The sequence below is a fragment of the Schistocerca serialis genome, chromosome 12 (genome assembly GCF_023864345.2).
Source record: "Schistocerca serialis cubense isolate TAMUIC-IGC-003099 chromosome 12, iqSchSeri2.2, whole genome shotgun sequence".
In the NCBI taxonomy this organism is placed as follows: domain Eukaryota; kingdom Metazoa; phylum Arthropoda; class Insecta; order Orthoptera; family Acrididae; genus Schistocerca; species Schistocerca serialis.
Window position 1 is genome coordinate 151,481,304 of NC_064649.1, and position 15,136 is coordinate 151,496,439.

The window sequence follows — 15,136 nt, forward strand, 5'->3', positions numbered from 1 at the left end:
CAATTAGACAGTCCCCAGCAACACTGATCCACACATTAACGAAGAATCGCTCTTGATGAGCGCTAGTAACTGTGGCATGCGGGTTATCCTCACTCCAGACATACGAACTGTGCATGTTGAAGATTCCATTACGCCCGAACCTTGCTTCATCGGCAAACAACATAGAGGATGGAAATGTAGGATGCATTTCACACTGTTCCAGGTCCCACTGCGAAAACTGTGCTCTGGATGGATGATCAACTGGTTCCAGGTTGTGGACACGGTGTAAGTGAAATGGACGTAACAATTGCTGTCGAAGGACTGTTCTTACACTCGTCTGAATCGTCCCCATTTTACGTGCAATTCCAAGAGTGCTGATTGAAGGATCCCGCTCCACATGCTGCAAGACAGCTTCCTCAAATTGCAGCGTTCTTACCGTGCGACGGCGTCCCTGTCCAGGTAATCTGCTAAATGACCCGGTCTCACGCACACGTTGGTACACAGCAGCAAAAGTCGTATGATGCGGGGTACGGCGATTAAGATATTGTTGTTGATAAACCCGCTGTACAGCTCGTCCGCTGTGGTGCGCTACGTAGTACGCACCAACCATATCAGTGTACTCACTCCAGGTGTATCACCCCATTAGTAAACAGAGACAATGCACTACTACACTGGTGGACAGCAGTTGCCTACAACTGAAGAGTGTAATACGGCCCCCACCGGTTTAAATAATCCTCATAGGAAAAAATGACATTAGGGAAAAATATTTGTTTTGATGTCCCCTACAACCTCCCAGAGTTTGTCGGTTTAAATACTTTTCACCCTGTAGAATGTAGCCAAACTGAATCAGAAAGTTATGAGGGAATTAGGTGAGAAAATTAATACTGAAAGTGGTAGATGCGTTTTGTTATTTGGCGAGAAAAATAACGAGATGGCTGAAGTAGATAGAATATCACAAAATGCAGAGCTGACAGTAGGAGCAAAAGCATTCCTGAAAGGAGAAGTTTGTTAACACTGAATATAAATTTAAGTTTGAAACAAACCTGCCACGGGCATCTGCAGCTGTGGTAGAAGATCTTGCAAAAAGAACTCTGGCTATGACTGTACGATTATCTGTAATGTGACACGACCAGTTTTGTGGCCTATAGCCATATATCCTCAGGTATACATCAAAATAGAAAAAATCTGAATAACTCTCCACGTCATGGCATTACAGGCACAAAATCCTAATAATGACAGTCTGTAAACATACTCGTAATACCTGTAAGTCATTAAAGGAAGATTGACAAAATCGTCACTAGTAAAATGGCATTGCCTACCAAATGCGGATAATTAGTTATAGAAGACGCCAAATGTGTAGATCGTCCTCCATAATAGAGAGGAAGAACATATAACAAATGATAAACAATACGGAATAGAGTGTCTTTGGAGAACAGCCCACACCAAACCGACTGTTTGCGTACCAACAAATCACATCCTAGTAACAGACATCGTAAAGAGTAACAACACGCTGGCTTCACTGAGCACACCGCAGAGCAGCAGTGCACAGAAAATAGTGCTTTTGTTGCGGCCAGCGCAACTTTCTCAGCTGCGTGTACGTACATAGGACGAGGTTTATCTGCTGCTCGTCCCATCTCGCAGTTGCACTCTCGGCACCAGCTACGACGCAAGTTCTGTGCTCCGAGTCTTGGTGCTCTGATGCACATTCATTGTGGCCGGTGCGTTGCTATTGATCATGGGGGCTGCCACTAGGGTGTCCTGCATAGTCTGTAGGTATTCAAACTGTTGGTTTGCTACGGGCTATTGTCCAGGGCCTCTCTATTCCATCATTTTTGGTATCGGTTGTAGGTTCTCCCTTGCTTTTTATGGAGGATGACGTATGCACCATTTGGCCCCTTCTATAACTATCGGCATTTGGCGGGCAGTGCCACTTTACCAGTGAAGGTTGGGTCACCTTTCTTCCCTACAGCGATATCTGTAATGACTTAAAATATTGCGAGTATGTTTAGTGCTTGTCGTTATCACGGTTTTGTGATTGTAATGTTATGATGTGGGACTCCTGAACCATATGGATAGTCATCCAGCTATTTCTGTTTAGACATACACCTGGGGATGCGGCTGTAGGCCACATAACTGGTCGTGTCGCATCAAAAATTGTCATACAGTTGTCGAAGAATCCAGAAGATTGGAAGAGGGCACTAATTGTCCTGATATTCAAAAAGTGAATAGGAAGGATTGTAGGAACTACTGGGGTGTCACTCTGATTCCACACGGTGCCAAGGTATATGAAAGGATCCTGGAGAGCAGATTCCAAACTAGGGTTGAGAAATAAATTGAGAGGAACAGCACAGGTTCAGACTGAGCTAGCACGAGGAACACAACTATGATTTTGGGGAAGACCTCATGATGTCCTTTGTTGATACAGAAAAGGCATTTCATAGTGTCTGTAGAAGAAATGTCTGGGAAGCAGTAGAAAAGAAGGGAGTGGAAAAAGAGACAATAAGCAGAGTGGAGGAAATGTACAGAGTTGTGTGAAAGTGGGAAATAAAAGAACAGAGTGGTTTCAGCAAACAAGTGGTGTGAAACAAGGCAGTGTATTGTCACCCCTCCTGTTCACTGTGGTCTTCGGTGAGATAATGACTAATTTGGGAGAAAACACTGGAGAATACAATATGAAAGCAATGGTATTTCTAGATGGCATGACCTGAGGATATATGGAGGAAGAGATTTAGGAACACCTGAACACTTGGGAAGAAACTGTGAGAAATTTAATGTAAACAAATGTGAAATCGTGTTACAGCTAGAAACAAAGAAAGATAGCCCAAGTAATGGAACTGGAGGTGAACAGTTGAAGATGGTGGTGAGTGTCAAGTTCTTAGAAAGTGTGACAGAGCAAAATGGAAGAAATCAGGAAGTGATCAATGAACATGACAGGCAGAAGGCTTCCTGTGAAATGTCAGGAACCTGTTTTGGAATGAAGATGTAAAAGTAGAGAAGTGATACATAGAAGTTATTACACACCTAATACTGATCTGTGAATGTGAAACATGGGTAATGAAGAAGAGAGAGGTAAGCAGATTACAGTGATGTGAAATGAAGTTCCTGAGAAGTAGGATAGAAATAACAAGAAGAGATACGATGAGGAATGAAAGGGTAAGGGACATAGTGAAAGAGGAACACTTGTAGAGCAGGATGAAAAATCAAGACCAAGATGGATCTGATATTTAAAGAGATTGGAAAACAAGAGGATTCCCAAGAGATACACGAAATGGAGATGTGAAAGAGGCGACCACGAGGTAGACTGAGGGGTAGATTGCTGAAAGGTGTGTGTGTGTGGGCGGGCGGGGGGGGGGGGGGGGTGGAACTGGACCATAGTGAACACAAGAAGATTGTGAGAAAACTGGATTAAATGGTGAGGCTTATTTTCCACCCAGCTCCAGCCGTACAGTTGTAAGCAGTGTACTTTTTGCGAGATAGATTTAAGTTTTAGGAAGTCTTTTCCGAAGATATTTGTTTGAAGTGCCGCCTTCTACGTATGTGAAACATCGACAATAAACATTTCGACCAAGAAGAGAGAAGTAGTTTTGAGATATAGTGTTACAAAACAACGGTGCAGATTAGATGAGTGGATTGAAAAGCTAATGAAGAGAGTCTGAATTAAATTGGAGAAAAATGGAATGAAGAGTTGCTGAATTAAATTGGGGAAAACTAGAAATATATGGCACAACCTGAGTAGAATGAGGGATTGCTTGACAGAACACATCCTGGGGCATCAAGGAATTGGCAACTTGGTAACAGAGGGAGGCTCGGGGGATTATAACTTGTAGCAACGGACCAAGGTTGGAATATAAGAAGCAGGACTGAGAGCATGGAGGCAGCAGTAACAGACCAAATGCAGTGATGTGATGAGCACAGGATAGACTAGTATGCAGAGCTGCCTCAAAACAGCCTTCACTATGAAGACCACAACAACATATATTCCTACTGGGAATCTTCCAAACACTCTTTGATAGAAATCCACCTATAAATACATTAAATTTGGAACTGACATCTGTCACAATACACTGAGGTTGTAAGCGCTAAGCAACCTCTGCAAAATCCCTTTGTCTGAATTTTTCAGAAGAATAATGTTAAAATTTCCACACACCATTGCTTGTTTCTTTTCTCTGATAGGTGGCATAATAACGACTTAAACATTTCAACTGTAAACATCTGTATCCCCACCCCCCAAAAAAGGAGCAAGGACATTAAAAAAGCCTTGCACAACAAAAGGAATCAAAGTACAATGTGCAAACAAATGCTGTAAAACGTTTTAATACGCTTCCACATTTAGTGTTTTATTAAATGTAATAAGAGGATCACAACCTAACAATGAAAAACACACCCATGCGATAATACTATCTGCTCCGTACTTTGGTGTTGCCCCTACACACTATCACAGGTAACTGTCTACAGGCATTCACCAAACTCTAATCCTTCCATTGGATTCCAAGAGGATAAAGCATAATTCGTCACTCCAAATCACTCATTGCCAGTCATTCAGTGTCTAGTGACATCACTCTTTACACCTCTCAATCACTGCATACAGAAATATGTGGATTGTGGGGAGTTGCTTGACCACTGCACACGTTCTCTTTAACTCCTACACAGTCAGTATGCTATCTCCACTGCTAGTGGCACTTTGGAAACTCAGAAGTGTTTCCTTTATCAGATTTCAAGCTATGTTTTATAACCACCCTCTGCAATGCTCGATGGTCCGGGCCCGTCAGTACGAGAGCTCTACCTGGCTTTGGTTTAGCTGTGTTGATTCATTGCATTGCATTTCACTTCACAATCACATCACTAACAGTCTACTATTGCACGGTTAGAATGTTCAAAATGTCCCTGCTTGTTACTCAGGTAACATCCAGCGGTTATTCCCTGTCCAAAGATACTGAGCTCTTTGGAGTGACCCATTCAGCTGTTCGTGCTTCTTTACTGGCAACTCAATGCTCCCCGCCACCTTTCATACTTGAAGGTCTGCCTCTTGAGACATATAACGGTCAATTCTGCGTTATGTAGGGCTGTCTGGATTGGGTAATTATATGCGCCATATAATGAGTTAGTACTGAAGAAAAGAATACAATGCTTTAGGTGATCACATCTATGCACCATTAGCTGACACCAGGCTTTGGTTAATAAACTTATATGAAGACTTGGGCTTATTATTTCAGTTCCAAGTGAACTATAATCTTAAGGGATCTAATAAATCTTAAATGCTATGAAACAAACTTTGCTATGAGAGCTGCATGTGCTGAAAAATTGAAAGTTAGAAATTCGCTGGCCCTAGTCAGGCACACAAGTCATAGATGGTCTGAGAGAGATGTGTCTAAACATTAACTCATTTATTGAAGTTCCTACTGATGCCTGCACATTCCTTCATACATTATGAATGCAAGAATCATGATGCACAGTTCTCAAAATGAGATAATATAGGGATATGCATGCTTCTATTGTGGTCATAGTTAAAACATTCCATTCCACTCTAGGGGGTCAACTCAGATAGATGGTATTGACATGTAAAAATTACTGGAACAATGAGTGATTCAGACTGTACATATCTACAGGCTCTTACAAGTGTTTTCTGTGAAACACAGCAACTCCACTGCAGATGAACATGGTGGCAGCTGACTATGTAGACGAGAAACACACTCTTGGGAACACTAAATACATTCTGAAACAAAGTCTTCTTTAACATATAACAAGTGTGTATATGCCCCAGAACAAATGGAAAATCAGGGGAAAATGTATGAATTTCTTCACATTTCATTGTTATACATTTCAGATAAATTTTTGTAATTTAGACTGCTAAGAACTTATACTCTAACAAAGGGCGTTATTTTAGCCCGCTACTGCAGCATAATACTGCAACAATAAAACATAAATGAAAGAAAAACACCAAAATAAAACTTCACTTGCAAAGATCGCCTGTATCCAGACCTGTAATAGAAATTTATTCCATTTTTAATTGATGGCATTTACTTTTTACATGCTGCAGTATTTTTTAAATTTGCAAAAATTACCCTGGAAAATTAAGGTGTTTACAAATGATAAAATATATTCCGAGGTAAAAGATGGTCATGTATCTAGGAACAATTAATCTACTGCAATTTAAACATATTTTGATCTATAAAATCTTGTCAATGCTGCAATTAATCCTTTCAGACACTCTGGCTACAACTGTATACATCAAATTTTACTGACTTTTAGTTGCAACAGAAATATTCATCCACAGTGGAAACCCCAAGAACACATTTGTCAATGTTGTATCTTTTTATCATGTACATCTGCTGCCAATTGTTGGGCTTATCTATAAAAATATCAACAAGTCACTGTAGCACACATTGTATATTTCCAATATTTGTAGTAACCATGAGTGGGGTACACTATCAAAAGCTTTTTGGTAATCAGTGTATGCATAGTGTAGTGACCTTTGTTTAGTTTTAGCTTGATATGTCAGCTCTGCATCTATTATCAGTTGCTCTTTACATCCTCGTGCTCCTTTGCAGCAGCCTTTTGTGGTGTCACCGCCAGACACCACACTTGCTAGGTGGTAGCTTAAATCGGCCGTGGTCCATTTAGTACATGTCGGACCCGCGTGTCGCCACTGTGTGATCGCAGACCGAGCGCCACCACAAGGCAGGTCTCGAGATATGGAATAGGACTCGCCCCAGTTGTACGGACGACAGTGCTAGCGACTACACGGACGAAGCATCGCTCATTAGCCGAGCAGATAGTTAGAATAGCCTTCAGCTAAGTCCATGGCTACGACCTAGCAAGGCGCAATTAGCCTTACATAGTTTGATAGTTATCGTATGAAATGTCTCATCAAGAATGCTGTGTTCACATGAAGGAATAAAAGTTAAGTATTCGAGGAGCTGCATACTTTTCTTATTAGCATTCACTACTTATCCTGTTTCAGGATTCACGCCCGTCTGCGTTAGATAGCGTGCATTTCGGCCTCCTCTATCTACAAGGTGTTGGCACATTTGCCAACACATCACCTTTTTGTTCTTCATTTATAATTTTGTTCTGTGTTGTATGTGTCACTAATTTCTGTGCAATGACTGAAGTTAATATTTTGTATATTGTTGGTAGGCATGTTATGGGGCGATATTTTGCTGGGTTTGCTGTGTCTGCTTGATCTTTAGGTTTCAGATAAGTTATTCCATGTGTAAGTGTATCAGGGAATGTGTATGGGTCTGCAATGTAACTGTTAGATAATTTAGTTAGATGTGAATGTGTTGAGGTGAACTTCTTTATCCAGAAATTTGTTATTTTATCTTTTCCAGGGGCTTTCCAATTGTGAGTAGAATTAATTGCTTGGGTGACTTCATGTTGCAAAATTGTCACTTCAGGCATTGGTGGTATCATCTTGTATGTGTCTGTTTCTGCTTGTATCCACCATGCATGCCTGTTATGTTGTACTGGGTTTGACCATATGTTGCTCCAGAAGTGTTCCATGTCTGTTATGTTTGGTGGATTGTCTATTTTAATGTGTGTGTTATCTATTGTCTGGTAAAATTTCTTTTGGTTTGTGTTGAATGTTTGGTTTTGTTTCCTTCTATTTTCACTTTTTTTGTATCTTCTAAGTCGTTTGGCCAATGCTTGTAATTTCTGTTTCTTTTCATCTAATTGCTCTATCGCTTCTTGTTGTGAGATTTTACCTAACCTTTTTCGTTTTTCTTTTTCTGACATTTCATTTCTTATAACTTGTGTTAGCTGTCCAATGTCCTTTCTCAGTTTTTCTATTCTGATCTGTAGCCTGTGTTGCCATGCTGGTTTTGTGGGTTTCTTCTGTGTGTTGGTTGGTTCTGATCTCTGCATAGTGTGTATATTTAGTGTAGTGAGTGCTCCTATATAAACCAGTAGTTGTAACTCTTCCATAGTTGTGTTTTCATTTATTTTGTTGTGTATGATTGTGTTGATAGTTTTTATTGTTGTTTCGACTTGTGGGTTATTTGGAGGTCTTTGCAAGAATGGTCTAATGTCTGTATTTGTGTCTTTGTATTCTATATATGTCAGCTGAAATTTTTCTTCTATATCTAACATGTGTGTCACTTTGTGTTCTATTTGTGCTTGTTCTGGTGGCTGTCTTAAGATTTCGTTTTCCTCTGATTGTTTAATTGATGCCTGTTGTTCTTTGTTTGTTTGCTCTGGGATGTTTGAGTCCATTACTGTATTTTCTTCTTCTCCTTCTGATTGCACATTATTTTGTTCCAGTATTTGTTGTACTTGTTGTTTGATGTTTTCTAATTCTGACTGGGGTATCCTGTTATTTTTGATTATTACACAGATCTGATCAGTTAGTCGTTGTTCTGTTAAAAATTTTAATTCTGGGTATTATTATTATTATTATTATTATTTTGCGTGTGGTAAATATTGAATGAACAATTTATTCATTCCAATACCGAGTATTTGAAAATAAGTTACTTTAGCCCATAAAAAAGCGAAGTGTACGAATTATAATTTTTGTATAAATTAAATCTGACATCATTTAAAAAGATCACCTAAGAGCTTTACAGCATATAGAAAATCTTTCCTTCCTCCAGAAAACATTCAGATCTGAAAGTGTTAAAAGTGTATTTCTAACATTATTATTCTATTAGACACTAATAATCAGAAAGTGAAATCAAATTAAGCATACATATTATTAAAAACCCCTTACAAGTTAAATGCATTTTGAAACAGATGCTGTCTACAACAATAAAACGCTATCCCACACTCATACCAGTTGCAGTGTATGGACAACAAAAATACAATTTTCAATAATTTGTGTAGCTTTTGACTGAATTTAACGATGTAAAATGCTGCCATAATCTACTCATCATGAAGTATAATGTTATGTTAAAAGTTTAACAAGTGAGACAAATATTACTATTAGAAACTGTCTGTTTCTCTCGAGGCTACGTAACTAATGGCCCATAAATACCTAGAGTATATTCATTCAGTATATAAGAATTTGTGTACTTTGTGACTTCCGACAAGCTTTAAATATAATTTCAAAGCTATACGAAATATTTTCTCGCTGACACTATCCACAAAATGACGGAAAGAAAAAAATTATCGCTTTCTACATTTTCTCTATTCACGCAGAGAAACTTCAGCATCAGGAATAACGTTTTAATTTATTACTTCCTTACTACTACTTCTGTTCGCTGAATGTACCTGTGAAGTTACACTTAAGAGCCAAAGAAACTGGTATACCTGCCTAATATCGTGCAGAGCCCCCGAGAACACGCAGAAGTGCCGCAACACGACGTGGCATGGACTCAACTAATGTCTGAAGTAGTGCTGGACGGAACTGACACCACGAATCCTGCAAGGCTGTCCATAAATCTGTAAGAGTACGAGAGGGTGGAGATCTCTTCTGAATAGCACGTTGCAAGGTATTCCAAGTATGGTAAATAATGTTCACGTCTGGGGATCAAAAATGGTTCAAATCGCCCTGAGCACTATGGGGCTGCACTTCTGAGGCCATCAGTCCCCTAGAACTTAGAACTACCTAAACCTAACTAAGCTAAGGACATCACACACATCCATGCCCGAGGCAGGATTCGAACCTGTGACCGTAGCGGTCGCGCGGTTCCAGACTGCAGTGCCTAGAACCGTTTGGCCACTCCGGCCGGCTATGTCTGGGGAATTTGGTGGCCAGTGGAAGTGTTTAAACTCAGAAGAGTGTTCCTGGAGCCACTCTGTAGCAATTCTGGAGAGTGGGCTGTGCATTGTCCTGATGGCATTTTCAGAATGCACCATGGACATGAATGGATGCAAGTGACCAGACAGGATGCTTACGTACGTGTCACCTGTCAGTCGTATCTAGACGTATCAGGCGCCCCATATCATTCCAACAAGATGTGAAAGATGATTGATATTTAGAGTGTGTATGTGTGTGTGTGTGTGTGTGTATTTCAAAATGAATGATGAAGCAATTTGCAGTGTGTCGCAAGCACTACTCGCAACTCCTTCTCAGATCTCTAGTGTTACGCTATCTGCTAGAAATGACGTCTATGATTTGGAATCAAGTCTTTCCATTCAACCACATAAATGCGTTGGATCCTATGGACAAGTCCTCTAATGATTACAGTCACTAGTCAATCACATTTCTGGCACTCTCCTATCTCGAAACAAGCCACCTTTCTCGAACCTATGTGCTACAGTAAAATTCCAACATGGTTTTAGATAGCCCCTATGCATCTTGCAGCTACCCCTCAGACTTTACTGTATCGTCCCTGCAGCTTTGCGCATGTGATTGTTCCAATCTTAAGTTGGAACTGAGAGAAGTCAGAGAAAGGCGTATCTACCACCTCCTGCAACCCGTGTACAAACAGGCAAAACTGAGTTACTGTGACAGATCTGTGTTTTGACCATTCAACGGAAATGAAGCCTGCTCATTCAACATGAGGTAGTATAAAAGATAGTACGGCAACTAGGGGAGGGACGAGGATTTTGCTACTGCACTGTGGTGCTTCTCTAAACTATAAGCAGGTACTACAGGTCCAAATCCCTCAGGGGCCATTTACATCTATCACCCCAACATTCTATCATCGTTGTTCTGTACCATTCACCAAAGAAAAATAACGAACTATAAAAGCTCCACTAACTTCATCCGATACAGAACTTGATAAGATTTTTACCACATCCCTCCCCTACCATACATCGAAAACAAATACAGCTTCTGTGCCGGCTGCGAGCACATGTGACGATCCTATTAAATATACAGGTACTGATCCACTGCACAGACCAGTTTAAAGTTTCATCACATATACTGTAGGAGGATGAACGTATCCCACAGCCTATACTGTAAGTCGCAAGAGACGCTCCCTGTGACCCCGTGTCATTGTTTGACTTTTCTTTTCTCTTTTTTTTCCCTGCTGTAACACGCTCTGTACACTGCCATACATTTTGTGATATATGTACGAATGGTGTAAGAGGGCTATGTCTGCAGCTGATTTTAAGTTACAAATGACTGACAAAAGAAAAATTTGGAGTAGGAATTAAAATCCATGGAGAAGAAATAAAAACTTATAAGTTCGCCAATGACATTTTAATTCTGTCAGAGACAGCAAAGGACTTGGAAGAGCAGTTGAACGGAATGGACAGTGTCTTGAAAGAAGGATATAAGATGAACATCAACAAAAGCAAAACGAGGATAATGGAATGTAGTCGAATTAAGTCGGGTGATGCTGAGAGAATTAGATTAGGAAATGAAACACTTAAAGTAGTAAAGGAGTTTTCATATTTGGGGAACAAAATAACTGATGATGGTCGAAGTAGAGAGGATATAAAATGTAGACTGGCAATGGCAAGGAAAGCGTTTCTGAAGAAGAGGAATTTGTTAACCTCGAGTATAGATTTAAGTGTCAGGAAGTCGTTTCTGAAACTATTCGTATGGAGTGTAGCCATGTATGGACGTGAAAAGTGGACGATAAATAGTTTGGACGAGAAGAGAATAGAAGCTTTCGAAATTTTGTGGTACAGAAGAGTGCTGAAGACTAGATGGGTAGATCACACAACTAACGAGGAGGTATTGAATACTATTGGGGAGAAGAGGAGTTTGTGGCACAACTTGACTAGAAGAAGGGATCGGTTGGTAGGACATGTGTTGAGGCATCAAGGGATCACCAATTTAGTATTGGAGGGGAGCGTGAAGGGTAAAACTCGTAGAGGGAAACCAAGAGATGAATACATTAAGCAGATTCAGAAGGATGTGGGTTGCAGTAGGTACTGGGAGATGAAGAAGCTTGCACAGGATAGAGTAGCATGGAGAGCTGCATCAAAGCAGTCTCAAGACCGAAGACCAGAACAACAACAGTAGACGACATTTATTGAAACCATGAATTGAAACTCTTGTTCCTACCCAAGCTATAACATGCAGTGCGTCTGAGAAAATGGTGGGCAACAACCTGTGGAAGAACGATTAATCACGCTCTCTCTGTTCACGGCAATTGAAGTTGAGTTGTACGAGCAAACTCAGACGGAAAAATATCAGTTTCAGCGGTTGAATTGAACTGTAATGTCTCGCTTTCATCAGTTACCTGGAACTATTCTCACACTGCCTATGAAAGGGGACAAAGAGATACCATCAAACTACAGACCGATTTAACTTTTGCCAGCATTCTCAAGAATTTTAGAAAAAGTAATGTACAGGCAGCTTCTTAACCATCTGACCACAAATAACATATTATCAAGAACACAGTTCGGATTTCTAAAGGGTTCTAATATCGAGAAGGGTATTTACACCTACAGTGAAAATGTACTTAATTCATTAAATAACAAGTTACAAGCAGCAGGTATTTTCTGTGATTTGTCAAAGGCATTCGACTGTGTGAACCACAATATTCTTTTAAATAAATTAGAATTCTATGGTGTCTCAGGCAGTGCTGCAAAATGGTTCAAGTCATAACTTGCTAACAGGAAACAAAGGGTGTCAGTGCAAGAGACTAGTGAATTAAGTCATCAGTCATCACCAGAATGGGAAGAAATTACATGTGGTGTCCCACAAGGATCCATCTTAGGGCCATTGCTTTTTCTTGTGTACATTAATGATCTCTCATCAGTTACACTGCCTAAGTAAAGTTCGTTTTGTTTGCAGATGACACAAGTATTGCAATAAATAGCATGTCTACTGTAGTTCTAGAAAGATCTGCTAATGATATTTTCATGGATATTAATAAATGGTTTAAAGCCAACTCACTGACATTAAATTTCGAAAAGACTCACTATATGCAATTCAGAACCTGTAAGAGGTTTCCACCCAGCATATGCATAAAGTATGAAGAAGAGCAGATGGAAATGGTTGACAGTCTTAAATTCCTGGGATTACAACTCGATGGTAAATTCAGTTGGGAGGAGCACACCACAGAACTACAGAAACGCCTTAACAAATCTGTATTTGCAATTCGAGTGTTGGCAGACATAGGCAACATAAAAATGAAAAAGCTTGCATACTTGGCCTACTTTCATTCCATAATGTCATATGGTATAATATTTTGGGGTAACTCTTCAAGTGAAACAAAAGTTTTCAGAGTCCAAAAGCGTGTAATAACTATTATTTGTAGAGTAAATTCACGGACGTCCTGTAGAAACCTCTTCAAAGAACTGCCTCTCAGTATATTTACTCCATAATGAAATTTGTCCTAAATAATATATCTCTTTTTCCAACAAACAGCTCAGTTCACACATACAATACCAGGAACAAAAATGATCTGCACAAGGACTTAAAAGCACTTACTTTAGTTAAAAAAGGGGTCCACTACTCAGGAACACTCATCTTCAATAATTTGCCAGTAAATATAAAAAATTTAGTTACAAATAAAGATCAGTTTAAGAGGAGCCTGAAAGACTTACTAGTGGCCAACTCCTTCTAATCCATTGACGAATTTTTTAATAGAAGCAAATACTGTATTGTATATATTCATACTACTAGCATTGTTATTTCAGCTTTAAAAAAAAATTGACATATTCTACATCCATGAGGATCTCCTCAGCACGGATGTATGGAACGAAAAACTAATCTAATCTAATGAGGGATGTGGCGAGACCAACCTATAAGCCATCCTGGTTGGCACTCTTTTACAGTTTATAGACGACACAGGGAGACTCCAAACGAAAAGTCTGGCCAGGTGCGAGATGTACTCTTGGACTGAGGGTTCTTTACAAAGTTAATCTCTGTGTATAAAAAGGACTGTCCTGACTCAATGACTGACTGACTGGCTCATGATCGCCCAGCCCAAACCGCTAAGGATAGGAAACTGAAATTTGGAGTATGTGTGGATCTTATGTTGTAGGCGTCGTTTAATGCGGTATTTCTCGAAACTCCGTCCCTAAGGGAGTGAAACAGGGGATGAAACATTTTTGATAATATTTAATTGCGAAAGCATTTTTAAAGCTAGATCTCTGAAAATTGGTGTTTGGCATGTAACCTCCCCCTCACTTATCGACCTTAATGACAGTGAAAAATTATACCGCATGTACCTAATGGAAATTTGGGGAAAGCAATCGTCACCGAAGTTACTTTGTCGGTAAAGAGGGAGGAAAGGGTTACATCTAAATGAAAGGAAAAATGCAAATGAAACTGGTGGAAATTAATTTTGAAAAGGGGTAAAGTTAATAAAGAAAATAAATGTGCGGCTGTTACGTTAACAGTTAACTAGCGGTAATTATATATTTTTAGATTTGGGGGAAATTACGGTCGCCAGTCCTAAGGGCAATTACTATAGTAACTGAAAAAGAAAGGTTATTACACATATAATTAGCACTAGAAGCGTGGCAACTGAAGGTCGACACGTGTATTGTGAAAACTGAAAGTTTGTCGGAAGTAATAAATTTCGCTACACTCTGACTTAATTTAGCAAAAGAATTAATAAAACCGGAAAATCGAAAGTTAATTTAGTGACTGAAGTTAATACTGAGTTTTCCTTCTGAAGCACAACGAAATTCAGTAAAATATAGTTAGTCTTGGGCTACCTCAACAATCATTTCAAAAGCTCTTTGAATCCACGCAATTTAGAAATAAGAGATTTAACTTTGAACTTGAACTAAATGATTCTGAACGACTAACAATAGTAAAATTTAGTACGTACCAAGCTGAGCTGCAGTCACAGGTAAGCTAAAATATGCTAAAAAAACTCCCACTCTTAATTTGTGCTTGTTTAATCTAAATATTATAGCCAGCTATGAAGACTTTAACTGAACTTTGAAATTAAAGCAGTGAAATAGAATAATATTGTTTTAATGCTGGCGTTTGAATTTCAGCGACACTCGGGTTCATTCCGGAAAAGGAACGGACCCTGCTTGGTAATGCAATTGGGACAATGAGCAACAAAGGTTCATGCTACATTGCTGTAATTTTGTGATTTGAACAGTTTGAAAAGCTGAGGTCTGCCATACAGTTCTAAAACTTCATGTGCTTCCAGTCTTCCTTGTTGGTTGATTGAAGGTTTGAAGCCGTCGATCGAGGAGGTGGCGACAGTCACTCATTGTCGGCCGTCGCTGTTGCAGAAGCTGGATGTTGGCGCGCCTCCTTCTCGACACGGTCACCAGGCGAAACGGGCTCTTGATGTGCGCGAGCTAATGCTTCCCGTCCGCGACACCGTGTCAGAAACTATCATCGCAA